At 38.5% G+C, this 15,203-nt stretch overlaps 1 protein-coding gene across 18 annotated transcripts in view; it reads right to left on the bottom strand.

Moving 5' to 3' along the window:
* The window catches only part of ADD1 (adducin 1), a 64,600-nt gene that overhangs the window by 35,508 nt on the left and 13,889 nt on the right, over window positions 1-15,203 (bottom strand). The window contains exon 2 of one of the 18 annotated variants that reach the window (XM_040592731.1): window positions 5,988-6,038. The exons of the other annotated variants lie outside the window; for them this stretch is intronic. The gene's annotated coding sequence lies outside the window, so the exon portion shown is untranslated. The remainder of the gene's footprint in view (window positions 1-5,987; window positions 6,039-15,203) is intronic. 18 annotated transcript variants of the gene reach the window in all.

Below are 15,203 nucleotides of genomic sequence, written 5' to 3'. Positions count from 1 at the left end.
CCAAGTAAGATAAGCTGTAATGTCAAAGGACTTTTTGCCATGATAAGTGTTTTATTGCAAGAACAACTGTATCAGAAAAAGTCACACCCTTAACTGAAAAAGCCATGCCAGAAAATGCAAGCGGGTAAGAAAGCCCTTCTCTCAGAAGCAGCTATTTTCAAAAACAGAGATGCTGTTCCCTCTGTCTATTACTGGGGGGGAGTGTGCGTGTGTGATCAATCAATCATAAAATCCAAATCACACCTTACAGTAACTGAAGCATTAGATCCAATCTTCTAATATGTACATATAAACACTCAAATGTACGTATAAACACTCAAAATTTCAATAAATCACCACATTAAATGAGAGCCAACTCACAGCACATCATATTTACCAAAAGGCACATGTATGTATATTCAAGTACTACAAACAGCTTCATGAAATACATTTTTTTGTCAGGAAACCAGCTTCATAAAATTTGTAGTGCAGTTACAGATACCGACTACTGTTTACAAAAAAAAATTCTGAAACTGGTATTAATATTTCAGGTTACTTTTATCTTTCAAAATCCCCTTCCTCCTTCTCCTCTCCTAACCCAAGAGGGTTTTGTCACAGGATTCACCTCAGAGGAAGTGGTGTTACACAGTTTAGTTTAAACAAACTAAGAAAGTTTTAGAACAAGAATGCCATAAAATTGTTCATGTTAACATCCAGAAAGAAAAACAAAAAATCTCAATTTTTAAAAAGCTTATGTTCCTCAGTAGTCAGTCTGAAGAGTTAGATGATGCACATACAGATAAGTAACTTTAAACAGGTAAGACAGCAAATAATACCTGATAAGAATCTACAGTAACTTCAGGGCACATTAAAAAAATCCCTCCCTTAAATCTAAAAAAATTATATAAAATAATTTCAAAAAACAACACTGGATTTGAGCTGGGATCTCACTGTAGTTCAACATATTATTAAGAAGACAAAGGAACTTAAAAGACTTATAAAACATTTAAAAGACACTGCCAATTTAAGATAGCACATGCCCACAGTTGTTTGTGGGTTTTTTTTTAAGTTTAGGAGAGTTATCTGATCAAAACCTTACAAAATCAAGTCATTTTAGAGAAGAAAACCCCAAAACAAAAACCTGCCTTCTTCCTGGTAGCTTACGATTTCTCTGTACAAAATACCACGTGAGCAAAACCTCTGTATGGGACCTCGTGCCAAACTGGCAAAGCAAATGAGCAGCAGGCTTCTCAACTGTTGATACAATCCCAGTCACCAGCAACAAAGATCAAGGGTACCTATTCCCAGGACATACAGCTTCCAAGGCAGATTTTGACAATGACATAGTAATTTCCTTTATATCAACCTTTTCCTGACAGTTCTTTCAACAAGGTATCTCTTCTCACACCAGAACTATGCTACTAAGTCTAAAAGAGGTGAAAACAGATTTGACAAGAAGTTACTGGGGAAGGGACAAGGGAGTAGCAAAACAAATTAAAATAACTTTTCTTCACTGTTGTGCAGTCTTTGTTGTACACTGTTGCAGCAGTCTTTGAGGAGTAACAGTTACCTGAAAGGCTCATGTAAGTGACAAGTCAGGCAGTGTACTGGCAGGGGGAAGAAAGGGAGCTCTATTTTGGATGCAAACAAAAAAGGACAGGGAAAGAACAGAGAAAAGACAGAATAATTTTATAATCCAGGAAAGAGTCAGGGGGATGGACTGTGGAAAGCTACTGAGCAGAAATTACTACATGGGGAAGTCATGAGGTGACAGGAGGAAGGAAGAGGAAGGGCAAGGGCTGGGCAGCACTGGGGTGGTGCAGCACTGTGGGCAGCAAGAAACCCAAGAGGTAACTGAGCCATTGTGAACAGACTGAGTTTGGGTGAAAATTGAGTTGGATGTTTTACTTCTTCACCATCTCCCCGCCATCTACAGAAAATGAAGTTGCATTATCACTTGGTATCTGCAAAAAAAACCCAACCCAAACCATTTACAAACTTGCACTGTTACCCCTTCACTCAATATTCTGGTACTTTCTGTATTTTTTGCAATTTTTATTTACTTTAGAATAACATTTGCCAAACTTGCTCCTTAAAAAATTAATACATCTTTATAATAGGGATATTATTTATGGTTTGCACTACAATTTCCGTCATTTTCACTGAGAGCGTTTTGGCACCAATGACACTGGATTTGTTCTTGCCATTCCAAATGTTTCCTACTGAACTTTTAAAAGGAAAAGCTGGCACTATCTTAGGAAGCCTAGGAACAAAAAGTAAATCATGACTGTAGTACTTACTAGACAACATACTTATCACGAACAATTATATTCTTTTTTAGCAAATGCTCCCAGCTCATGCATCTTCAGAATTTCCTCTGCTCTTTGTTTTCAAAGAGGAAGAGACTATTTCACAAACAAGAACAGTTATTTATCTTGCACTGAATGTAGGCACCATTATCTTACTTATTAACAGAGATGCTGCAAGTTAAATACTGGACTCTAAACAGAGAAATCCAACACTAAAATAAGTTTATCTGACCAAAAGTATTGCATCTTATGTGTAGTATCACGCCTTAGTATCAATGACAGTAGCTCAAGAAACAAGCTGGGTTAGAGAACAAGGGAGAGAAAAAACCAAAAACAACAGAAAAAAACCCAAGTCCCAAAAACTTACTCGAAAGGCATCTACTCTGCGTGAGCAATTACTTCCTGTTTTTACTTTCTCCAAAACACTGAAATCAGAGACCTAGCACAGTGGGCTGTGAGTGATCACAAGGTTACATAAAGAACTGGTAAAAATTTAAACCTGAGACCTCAAACCATACAAAAGAGTGAACATTTGTATCAGTTTCTGAGACACAGTATTATTTGTGTAATGAAACTCACCGACACTCCTTCATTATTCCCAAAACTTAGGCAAAAAGGTCTCTTGAAACGGTTAAGAACAAAGAATAAAGCTAGAAATCTGTTTCAAATTAAAACTAAACTTCCAAATATTTATGAAGGGCAAGAATCTATGTATCAGCAGTATGTCAAAACAGCAGTTGTTACAGGCCTCTTCCCATATAAAGTACCAAATTGCTTTTCAACTGCCAAAAAAAAAAAAAAAGGGTTATAACTTTCTTTAAGGAAGTAAAGATCACACAAAAAAAAAAGAAAGTAATAAAATGTTTCATTAAGACCGTATCCTTAAAATACTAAGTCCCTCCTTAACTGGCATCCTCTGATTGTACAGAAAAATGAAAGATCCTGTATTTAGAACTGGAAGAATAATCTACAGTAAAAAAAAAAAAAATAAATCCTGGAAATTATGCACATTAAGAAACAAAACATCCAACACTACGTTTGGTAACCCGCTTATTAAAACCTCATTATTATGAGGTTTTCTAGGTTGTTGTGTTAATAAAACATTTAAGTAGCCACAGGTAAAGCACAGCAATAACTATGTCAGGTTGTAAAAAAGCGTAATTGTTGTCTAGCTTTACCAAAGCCAAATGAAGCAGGTGACTGGGAAAAGCCAGTGCAGATTCCCTAAATGCAAGTCACAGCAGACTAACCCCATGTCATGGTTTAATCCTGACAGAAGAAGAAAATTAATTCTATCCCAACCAAAATTAGAACATCTGATCACCTTCTATGACAAAATAGCATTTCCTGTCAACATGGAGATAGCAGTGGGTATTGTTCACGTGGACTTCAGCAAAGTCTTTGACACTGCTTCCCACAGCCTTCTCCTGGACAAACAGGCAAGATACAGATCAGACAGGCGGTCTTTGAGGTGAGCAGGAACCAGGCTCACAGGCTGCCCTCAGAGTTTTACAACTATGGGTTTTACTCACGCTGGCAGCCTCTCACAAGTGGGGGACCCCCAGGGATCAACTGGGCCTCACACTCTCCAATGTCTCCCTAAATGACCTGGGTGACGGGATTGAGAGCACCGTCACCAAGTGTGCTGACACCACACGGGGTGGTGAGGTGGATGCATCGGAGGGAAAGCCATCTTACCGAGAGCCCTGGACAGGCTGGAGCAGCGGGCCAGCGAGAACAGGACAGAGTTTAGCAGAGACGAGCGCAAGGTCCCACACAGGGGACGACACAACCAAAGGGCCCGGTACGGGCCGGGATCTGCACGGGTGGGGAGCGGCCTTGCCGAGAGGGACCTGCGGGTCGCGGCGGACAGCGAGCTGAACAGGAGTCAGCAGCGCGCCGCTGCAGCGGCAAAGGCAAACGGGCTGCAGGGACATTGCCAGCCGATATAAGATGCGATTGTCCCGATCTACCAACCGCGTGTCAGGCCACACCTGAAGTACTCCTGTGTCCAGTTCCGGCCTCCACAACTCACGAGAAGACACAGACAGAGTGGACAGGCTCCAAAGGAGGGACACGAAGATCACCAGAGGCTGTAGGATCTGCTCTACGAGGAAAGGCTCAAGGAGTTTGGTCCTTCCTCCTCGGAGGACAGAAGGCTCGGGGGAACCCCATCACAGTTTTCCAGTACTTAAAAGGTGGCTACAAAAAGAATGGAGGCTCTTTCTTCACAAGGAGGCCCACGGAGAGGACAAGGGGCAACCGATACAAGTTGCGCCAGGAGAAATTTCACCTTGATATAAGACAGAAATTTTTTTACGCTGAGAATCAATCACTGGAACGACCTCCCCAGGAACTTGGTAGAGTCCCCATCAGCCGGAGTTCTTCAAGAAGCAGCAGCACAGGGTGTTAGATAATCCCATCTAGGCTCCCCTTCCCCCAACAGGTTGGACCAGATGATCTTTTCAGATACCTTCCAACCAGGGCTGTTTTATGATTCTACATAGCATAAGCCCACCTAAAATTGACATCAGAATTTAGTTGGACAGATACAGCTGGAATATTGTTCAATTAGGGTTTTTTTTATATAAATAAAATATATTAAAATATAATATGCATATAAATTATAAGAAAAAATATATAAATAAAATATAAATATTAGACAGCTGTCTAAAATCTGTGTAAGTTTCAAGATATATGGCTCAGAACATGTAATTCCGTCCTTGCAAACAGAAGAGGGAAGCAACTAGCATTAAAACTACACTAGAAGGTGAGACAGAGAAAGGTAATTTCCCTCCTTTTAATAAAGGATTTAAAAGACCAAAGTATCAAACTTTTAGAAACAGTAATTATCCACCTCCCCTCCCTGACCGTGAGGTAGGAAGCAGAGATTGACGCACAAGATGGAACAGGGCAGCACACCATGACATTCCTCCCCTCAGCACCTAGCACAGGCCTTACTTGGAAGGTACGGTCACAGCCTACACTCACTATTGGTACCGGTTTTTATGTTAAAACTTCCTTAACATTTTTATTGGTACCACTAAAAAAACATTTTTATTGGTACCACTAAAAAAACATTTTTATTGGTACCACTAAAAAAACATTTTTATTGGTACCACTAAAAAAACATTTTTATTGGTACCACTAAAAAAACATTTTTATTGGTACCATTTTTATGTTAAAACTTCTTTAACATGATTAATTTATGCTGAAAAGATCAAATTTCCAAAGAGGTCATTCCAAGCTATTTAAAAATGCGAAGGAATCCCAACCTAAAAATGGGACTAGGAATAAGATTAATGAAGGAGTTACCCTTGAAACTGTTAATTCCTATCTCCCATTGACTAGGTTCCCCGTTACTTCCCAGCCCTAGCCTTTTAACTTTCCTTCACCTCTTTAGATCATTTCCTTCACTGATTTTCCTGCTAAGCAGTTTACACGCAAACAACAGAAAGCTGTTTCTAGCCTCCAACAATTTGTGAAAGACTAACAGTTTTAAGCCAGCTTACTAACTCAACATCAGAATTACTTCGTTTTCACTTCTTTGATTCAGTAAGTTAATTTACTTATTCCCATGCACTTCTCATACAGCACTTCTGGAAATGTTCAGTACATAAAGGAAACTGATAGCAGACATCATAATATAGAATGTCACACATAACAGAAAGAAATACTCTGCATAAGTACCATAAACACCTTAAGCTTTTCTGCTGAAACCTTAAGAGCCTCACAAATGTATCAGGAAACTTGCATGCAAATGACAAAACAGGAGTTTCACCTCTCTGCATTTCTCCAGGCACAACGTGAGAATATGAATTCTACAAACTCGTATTTTTTCCATTGCCTCTTACCAGAGAACCACCAATTGCCACAGGTAGTAATGGCAGTGGAGACACTTTTACTTTCCACTACTTTGGTGTCTATTAGCCTCCAAAATAACTCCTTACAGTTCAGTGAAAAACATGGGTTTCAGTGTCATGGTTCAGAGCAGTACCATGGTTTTCAGATAAAGTTGCTCCAACACGGAGATTCAAACATGCACATTGAACCTGGACTTGAAAGAGCTGCCTAAATGAGTCCTCATAATTACGCTGCCAAATACCACAAAAGTATTTTATTTCAGAAATCTGAGTTCCAATTGAAATAACCTTCTCAAGTATAACCCACAGAATTACATAATTAATAGTGCAATATCACAAAACTCAATTTAACACAGCTAATGCAAAGGAGTACAAGTGGAGACAAAAATTAAGAGAATTACTCTGCCTGAAAAGGCAAGATTAGAACTGAATTCAGGAGCTGTCATAAATTACTGTGTAGGAATTGCAAAGATTATGCTGCAGCCACATGGTCTACTGTATTCATAAAATAAAACAAAGAATATCAAGTAGCATAATTGCCTTCCCTTTTTGAAAAAAACCACCAAAACCAAACCCAAATCAAAACAAAAAACCACTACTAAAATATTATTTGTGGTTCTCATGTACACACTTCAAAAAAAAAACATGAAATATCAGCGTTCAAGGAAAGGCTATAAAAATGATTTGGAGAGTAGACGACCGACTTGTAGGGATTAGCAGCTTGACCTATTTGGTTAACTGGTCATAGAGGTGACAGGGCCTTTCAGTAATGCTAACGAAAGTATGGAGTGACTGAACATTCTGGAGTGAATCAGACACTTTTGCCCTTCAATAGAGATGGAAGTTTCCTAACCATATATGTACAATACTGAGCCAAACACGTTTTAATCCAAGTTCTACTATCTGCCTGCACTGAGATCAGAGTACCGTCTGTTTCTGAAATCTATGAACCTGCCCTTCCTTCTTAGGCTCTGGGAAAAAAAAAGTTCCACATGCACAATATGCTCATGTTATTTGTAGCTTCCAAAGCACTTCTAGTATTCTAGCAATTTTTTTTTTTTAAATATCATCTTCCTCTGCTGGTACGTTGGTGACAGCTGGAGACTCAATGTCAGACAGAAGGCACAAGTACTAAGAGACAGAACCAAAAATCCTTAGCCCTTCTCCTGTGCTCAGATCAAAACCGATCAGACTTGCCATTAGGACAAGTTTTCCATCAGATCAGGTAGGATCTTTCTTACTATTTTTTAATGATCTTCTGCAGCGTGAAGTGCAAACATCCCATCTGAATAATTCAGTTGTATCTTACCTGTGAAATGTCAGTTACAAAAACTACACAAGTTCCCAAATACCTTAGTTCGTTGCACTACCTTCTTTGATGCATACAGCAGTTTAGTCCACTGAAAATGAACTGCTTAGGTTAATGTTTTTTTCAAGTTAATAGCCTGTAGAATAAAAAGGGTTGTGCTAGAGAGGTACTCTCTCTATGCCTTATTGATGAAACTGTAAAATTTGTTGAACAGAAAATATTAGTGACAAGGATTTTTCCAGCCTGCTTTATTTCTACATGAAATTTTTTCACTGATGTCCAAGAGTCAGGTACACATGCCGCTCAGTACTACACAAGAATGAGTCCAGTCATTAATGTTTTCATCCTATAATTGTGTAGAAAGTATTTGAGGCCAAGACACCATGAAATTCAAATATTTTTCCACTGTTAACATTCATGGATGGAGGCGGCAGTACCAGAAAACACATGTAGATTTCTTTTTGCCATGAGGGTCATGAGTCCATACAAATAAAGAGGTTTAACCCAAATACTACTTATTTTTAGGTTTCTGTGAACCCACATGCACTTTCCAAGCCTCATGCCAAACATGCCAATAGGCCAGTGCCCTCAGATTTTTGAACACAGGTCAAATCAGATCACCAGCTTTTCAAGGGCAGGGCCCCAGCTTTATCCAACAAGTATTTAGAAAGCTTGAGACAAACTGATCAGCACGTCTGACCCAGAAATGAAGACTGGCCTTAAACTGAAGTTGCAAAAGCTGCTAGACTTAATTCCAACACTGGATTTGCGGAAAACACAAATGCACACATCAGTTTCTTGAAGAGCTAAAACTGACAGAAGCAAAATTGGATGTTTCATTTGCCAACGTAATAAATCAGGTAAGAGAACTTCCATAGTTTTCACATACACGCATTTGAAATCAGATTTTCCTAGGAAACAACACACTTAAAAGTCATCACAGTCCCCAAATTCCTTAACAGCACCCCACACAGTCCCCCTGGAAAGAAAGCCATCTGCTTACACAGAGGTGGCACTTACTGGAGAAGAGCCTACTGCCGCTTCACAGAGCAAGTTCAGGGAGACGCGCAGTGGTTGCACCAGTGGCTTTATACAGAAACGAGAACTAGGTCAGGAACTATGATCAAGGACAAGGTTTTACCCACTGTCCGTCACAAACTTGGGGATGCTTCTGGCACAGCAGGTCAAGAGGAAGTGCACACAGCACAGGCTCTTCCCCACAGCAGTGGAGAGGCTGTAGCACTGCATGAGAACTGTGGAGTTCATAAGCAGCTTTACCAGAAGGCAGAAGACTCCAGAGCTCATCTCAATGCAGGACACAGTACAAGTTGCAAGTTGTCTACAGGAAAGTCAAATGCATACTCTAAGTGCAAATACAAGAGGAAAGAGAAGCTTTCTTCTTCCCTCAAGATTTTCTTTTGACTTCAAGGTCTAGCAAAATAGGCAAAATGAACAAAGTACCTCACTACTGACCACAGTAGCATTGCTTCACTTTTCCTATAAGGTTTTTTAAGTAGTATTTTCTGATGGTGCTACCTATCCAATGCTATCCTTCTTTTAAATAAAGGACGGTCGACATTCTAAAATCAGACATGAAAATCTACGTTTAATAAAAGGTTTGTTAGGGTTTTCAAAAAGGTTATTGTCTGGGAAAACAGAAGCAAGAAAAAAAATTCCCACCCACATACCCAACACTATCACAGATATACCCCACCCCCCCAAAAAATATATTTAAAATATCTTCAACTTCCACAGCTATTGAAGACACTCAGAACCTATACTTGCAGAAAGTGCTGTGAATAACAAAAGCTCCTACAAAAGGCAGAAGAAATTAAAACTCATTTTTTAAGAGGAGCATAGATACTTCCCTGATAATTTAAAAATGCAAGAAATTTCAGTTAACTTAAAAGTATTCACATCTAAAATATTAGTATCACTATGCATAAAGGATCAACTGAAATACAGCAGTGCATAGGCAAAGTGGCCTCATTTTGGCCAGGATCCAGTTATTTTCATGCAGACTAAAAAGCAAGGGGTGAGATTTCTGAAATGTGTTGGCAATGAACAGAATGTCATTTAACCCTTTGAACTGTTCTGCAAAAATAACTTCTTCCAAAACAGTTGGATGATATTTTGTATCTTTACTTATTTAAAGGACAAAGGAAAGTAGTTACAGAGTCTTTTTTCCCCTCAGTTTCACATAAATAGTAAAAACACTGACCTGGAATTGTTAAAGCTACGACTTCACTTTATGTAAGCATGAGAGCTATTTAACAGGTTTATTGGGTTTTTTTTTAAAAAAGCTAATTTTGATAAAACACTGAACACATCTCCCAAACTAGAATGAAGAATCTGTTGACTTACTCATTTGGGTACTACCCTGGGAAACAGAAGACTTCCTGGGACAAATCCTTAATGTGATCAGATACAAAAAATGCAAAGACCGGGTCATTTCAGTTTTAAATATAATTGCAGTGACAATGTTAGACCAAATTTAAATGCACTGTATTTCAAGAGTTCATGACAGCCATAGAAATTACGATAGACTGTAAAGGACAACTCCACACTTTACAGTCCAAGTATACAAACCCCACAGATCATTAATAGTGAAGGTGGCATGCCCACGATCCCTCCAAATTGCCTATGAACGTGTATGAAAAAAAGACATCGAGGCACTGCTGCTCAATCTCACCTCCTAGTATGAAAAAAACATACCTAAAGAACAGTTTTCCACTTACTATTACTGTTCATTAAGAGGTTGAAACTGGAATGTTTAAAGAATGGAGCAGGAAAAGATTCTGAAGGGGTTTTAACCATAAGACATCTAAACGTGGAGACTGGACTTACTGGAGTTAAATAAGTAAACAGAAAAGTTTGGTGTTCTGCATTTTTTTTAAATAAGGAAGTCTACTAAGAAACATATTCTAAAAATCAAGCACATGAATTATCAGATTCTGCTTTACAGTTTATTCTGTAAGTAAAGTAGAGCTTTGTGATTTATAAGAAACCTGCAAAAAGGACTGCAAATACAAAATACTCTAGTTCAACTTCTTCTTTCACCAGAAATCATTAAACCTTAATAACATGTCTTACATACACTGATTCAGAGACAACACATTCTTATTGAAGCAAGGGCAAACTAAAAGTGCACAAGCACATCAATTTTGCCTTTCCAGGCTGAAATAATGTATTAGTACATTCCTTATAGATCACAATAAGGAACAGTGTCACTAATGTTAGATTGTACTGAATGATACCTATTTTTGTTATGCTAAGACATCCCATTCATTAAGTCTTCTTGTGTTGTTCTGACCTCCTGCTCTTAGGTATGTGGTCTGGGGGGAGGGGGGAATCCAAGAAATAAACTTGCTCATCTATCAACAGTGATAATTAGTTTTCAGGGAATCTGACAAACATGCATTCCCTCCTCCCCCTCTTTTTTTTTTTCTTTTTTTTAAGAGATTATATTTCATTATGCAATTTTTATCTGAATCAGAGGTACACTAAAACTCTTTTTTTTATAAAATATCCCATTTTTATTGATGGATCTGTTAGGCAATGATATCATAAATCTTAAGTATGCTCTAGCAGCATTTATTGCTACTCAAAATTATGTAATAAACCCCAATAATAACATTCAAGAACTACGTTAATTTCTTTATGCTTTTCAAGAAATTTTAAGAAAGTTACAAGCAATTGGCATAGCTGCTCAAAAAGATTATTAAATCACAAAAAGAAGGATGAAGAGGCTATGTAACAGTGTGCCACCACTTGGCAACAGAGCCACAAGGTGAACTTAGTTGTTTCTCAATGAATTCACGATTAATACATCTATAACTTTGGAGATCCTACAGCAAATGCCCCACAAGAAAAAAAACCCTGCATAATTACAAGACTGGTTGGTTGAGATTTTTGAGATGGAACTAACCTGAATATTCATGACTAGATGCATGAACTCAAACCATTATTTTCTGGCAAAGAATCCAAGTAACTCAGAAATTGCTGCAGTGATTAGAGTGCACAGGCATTATGCTGGAACCAGCAAGTTTCATATATAAGCAGCACTAACGTTGTTGATGTGCGCGTTACCAGTTTGAGCTAGAAGAGAGTGAATCAAAATACATAAATGAGGTAGAGGCTAATACGAAGAATGGAGATTTCAAGTAGGCTTGAATCAGGCAAATGAAGGCAATGGAGATCTTGAATTTTTCATTAATTTCTCACTCGAGGTCAGCTGAGGCTTTTCTAGGTGACAGCCCCCAGTTCTTTTACAGCACCTCCCAGTTTTGATGGAGGAGGAAGGGAAGGATGGAAATACAGGTGAATTATGAGACCAAATTAACCTCTTGACACAGTAGAATCAGACAGAATTTTAAAAGCCTGTATACAGGAGGAAACAACTATCTTTGCAGAATGCAAGCGTAAGTATTAATTTTGACGTAAACTTTCCATATGAGATTTTATACTGCACTTACACATAAAAACAGCTTTGAAATGTGTACCCCACATATATAGCCCTTCTATTTCCAAATAAGACAGCTAACAGCCAGGCTTACTCAAATTCAAAAAAACTCCTTTACATGGTGGTTAATCAGGCATTTGTAAGCCCTTCAGGTAGTTGATAAATTTTAGGAAGACAACGTGGTTTACACCATCTTTTATCCACCCTAGACTGAAAATTTCTGGACAGTGTTTAAAATACATGCCCTATATAAATATATTAATGCTATCTTCATCAAAATCTTAGAAGTGACAGTAAGATAAAAGTTCATCCCATTACACAGTTCCCAAACTCAAGAGCATTCTCTTTTCCGTCTCTCAGAATGCTCTCTACAACTTTAATCTACATATTAAAAACATATAAATTATGGATAAAAGTGTTACTGGAACTCATTTTCCTGTATTAGATGGTTGCTTGTTCTGTATCAGGAAATAGTATGTCAAGAAACCCCCATGAATTCTATTTTAGGACCAACTAATGTCTCTTTTTCTTTTTCCCAGGGGAGGAAAATTATGCAGTCATGTTTCCTACTTCAGGGTAAACCTCAAGGGTCATGCACACCCACATGGTAACAAATTAAACACCATGAGAAAACCACCTTCCTGATTATGCTGTCTCCCTTGTCAGGCAAGTATTGCACAACTGAACACGGCTGCCTAAGCTAACATTATGCAAACCCAAGGCTTATCCTACAGCTGAGGTTCTCATTGTTTCCACCTGAGAGTGGCAAAAAGACACTTCTCTACAGGGTTTCAGATTTACATCTGGGGAGAAGTGTCTCCCCAGTTTCTCCAGTCACTGTAAATCACGCAAACACAGTGTTTAATGGACATTTCAGCAAAGTTACTGTCAGAATCACAAACAATTGTCCACAATAGCCCAGACCTTAACATTTCAGGAATCATGGCCACTCTCACACCTTCTACCAGGCCTGTTTCTTAACTAGGACCATTATAGCCTCCACACGGTTACATAATTCAACTGAAGAATCAACAGAATAAAGGAGAACGCACAAAACACAGAAGGATATGCACAAACCATGGCAGAAAGATTCTGTTTGCAATGCAGGAGGACAAGGACTAATCCAAGCCTGATACTTGCTCAATTACTATAATGGCTGTAGAGCCTCACACATCACAATTTGATTGACTGGCAGAACTACTAATGCTCTCCTGTCACAAAGGCTCATTCGTAAAGGCTGCCTTCACTGAAGAGGGCAAGCTGAATGCATTTACATTTTGGGTCTGGTTCCAGTCATCCAGTCCAAGACACATGGGGACACACATCAGCTCTCTCTCCTACTCTTCCATGCATACAGCTTTGAAAGAATCAGTCCCAAACACTCAAATCCTCTCCTACGGTCCAATCCTAAACATTAGGTAAAGATGGAGCTGCAAACCAAAGTATCCAAGGGTCACAATAGTTTTGCACGGCTGTAATGTTTTAGAAAAGTAAACAAGCATTATTAAAACCAAAAGAACAAAACCGAAATCACGCTTGTGTGCATTCTGCACTTACTGAATTCAAGTCCCAGTGTAAAACATGAAAGACCCAAATTCTACACATGCCCATGCTTCCAGATTAAACTGAACAATATCCATCCGCATAGACTAAGGTCTTTAGGCAAGGATTATTGTAGCTGAAAAGCATCTGAAGATTAACAGCAAAAAACCCCAATGTATCTACATCTGTCTTATTATTGGTTGTCTACAAACAACTCCACTATCATACTGTCTTTATTATTGATTTTTACTCTGATCCCTATCCAAATGACCCCTCTTCTATGGGCAAAATGCCGTCCACCTTTCAGTACTACAACTACCAATAGCTAGAAAATTAAAAACACAGTACACCTGCTTATGTTTACCTAGTAGGAACCAGAGACCTTTCCTCACTGTGTTCTAAAAGTCACACCTAGGCAGCATTGGGCTTATAATCCCAGAAACAGAAATTTAAGTTAAAATAATGAAAATCAAGTATACATAGTTATGTCAAATGAGGGAGTCAGACAAGGATCCTAAATAATCCACACAGCACAAAGTACTTTCATTCCTGACTCAAGTTGTAAAATTAACTCCTTCTAGAAACCCTACTGCCACTACTTTATTGCTGAAATACACACGTACAGTTCTTCCAAGTTCATTGAAAGGCTACTGGCATCAGAAATTGCAGAACAGTGACATGCACACAGTATTCAAAGCCAGAATTCTAAACCCAGCTTTCACAGCTATTTCCCAAACAGCATGCAGTCGGATACATGCCAGTAGTTTCTGCCCATGTTAAGTCCAAGTGATCTCAACAAAACCTTAGAATTTGAGAAGCAGCTCTCCAAGGAGATGGGCAAAACTACTGTGTGAAATGAAAACAATAATCACTTGCATTAGAGCTGGCTTGCGGTATTTGTTTTTACAACAGCATTATTTTATATGAAGAAACATCTACTCTTTATGTCTTCGTTTCCATACTTTGTAACTAGATCATGCTTTCTCAGGAGCACAATACAATTCAAACTCGCCCTTGACACCTATTCCCACATTGTGCCTGCCACATTGCTGAGCCTACACAACTAACTGTGCAGTCATGCTGTGAGCTGCGTAACAGACTAGGGTAGGTAATTTGTAAACACACAACCCCCCCATCTGAAACTGCAATCAGGTGCTCAACGGAAGTTCCTGCTCTTAAGGGATTTCAAAACAATCTAACACATCCACAGAAATAAATACATATTGGGCCATAAGCAACTCCCACTTCATTGGAATTGTTCAGTAGCAAAACATCCAATGAACCCTATGAAATCCAACAAAAATGTTTTCTATAGGGCCACATGGTGAATGACATTTACTATCCCATTTTTAATATTAAAATGTTGCCTTTCTATGCATATCCTGACACCCATATATACTATCATGTCTCTGCTCGAAATCCCACTTAAGATATATGCAATCTATATAGATCATTCAACTTCAGCTACTTCAAAGACAGAAATTAGTAGCTTCAGATTTAATCATATTTTTTTTCAGCCCAAAAGAAAAGTCTGGCAATTCTAATGCTCAAATACTAAGCCCAATGCTTATTTAGTCAACTGCCCTGATTTTATAAGGAAGAGATCCTGTAGCATTCTCTTGTATACAAAGAGATTCTGTAGCTGCCAGAGTAAGAACCATTTGAGGTTTTATAAGTAAATGTCAAAACTTTATCTAAAAGGGCAAAAATTGCCAAACTCAGTCAAACTAGTGCTTAAA

Source organism: Falco naumanni, chromosome 1, assembly GCF_017639655.2.
Source record: "Falco naumanni isolate bFalNau1 chromosome 1, bFalNau1.pat, whole genome shotgun sequence".
NCBI lineage: Eukaryota > Metazoa > Chordata > Aves > Falconiformes > Falconidae > Falco > Falco naumanni.
The sequence above is the reverse complement of the archived record's forward strand: the minus strand, read 5'-3'. Positions and strand labels throughout refer to the sequence as shown.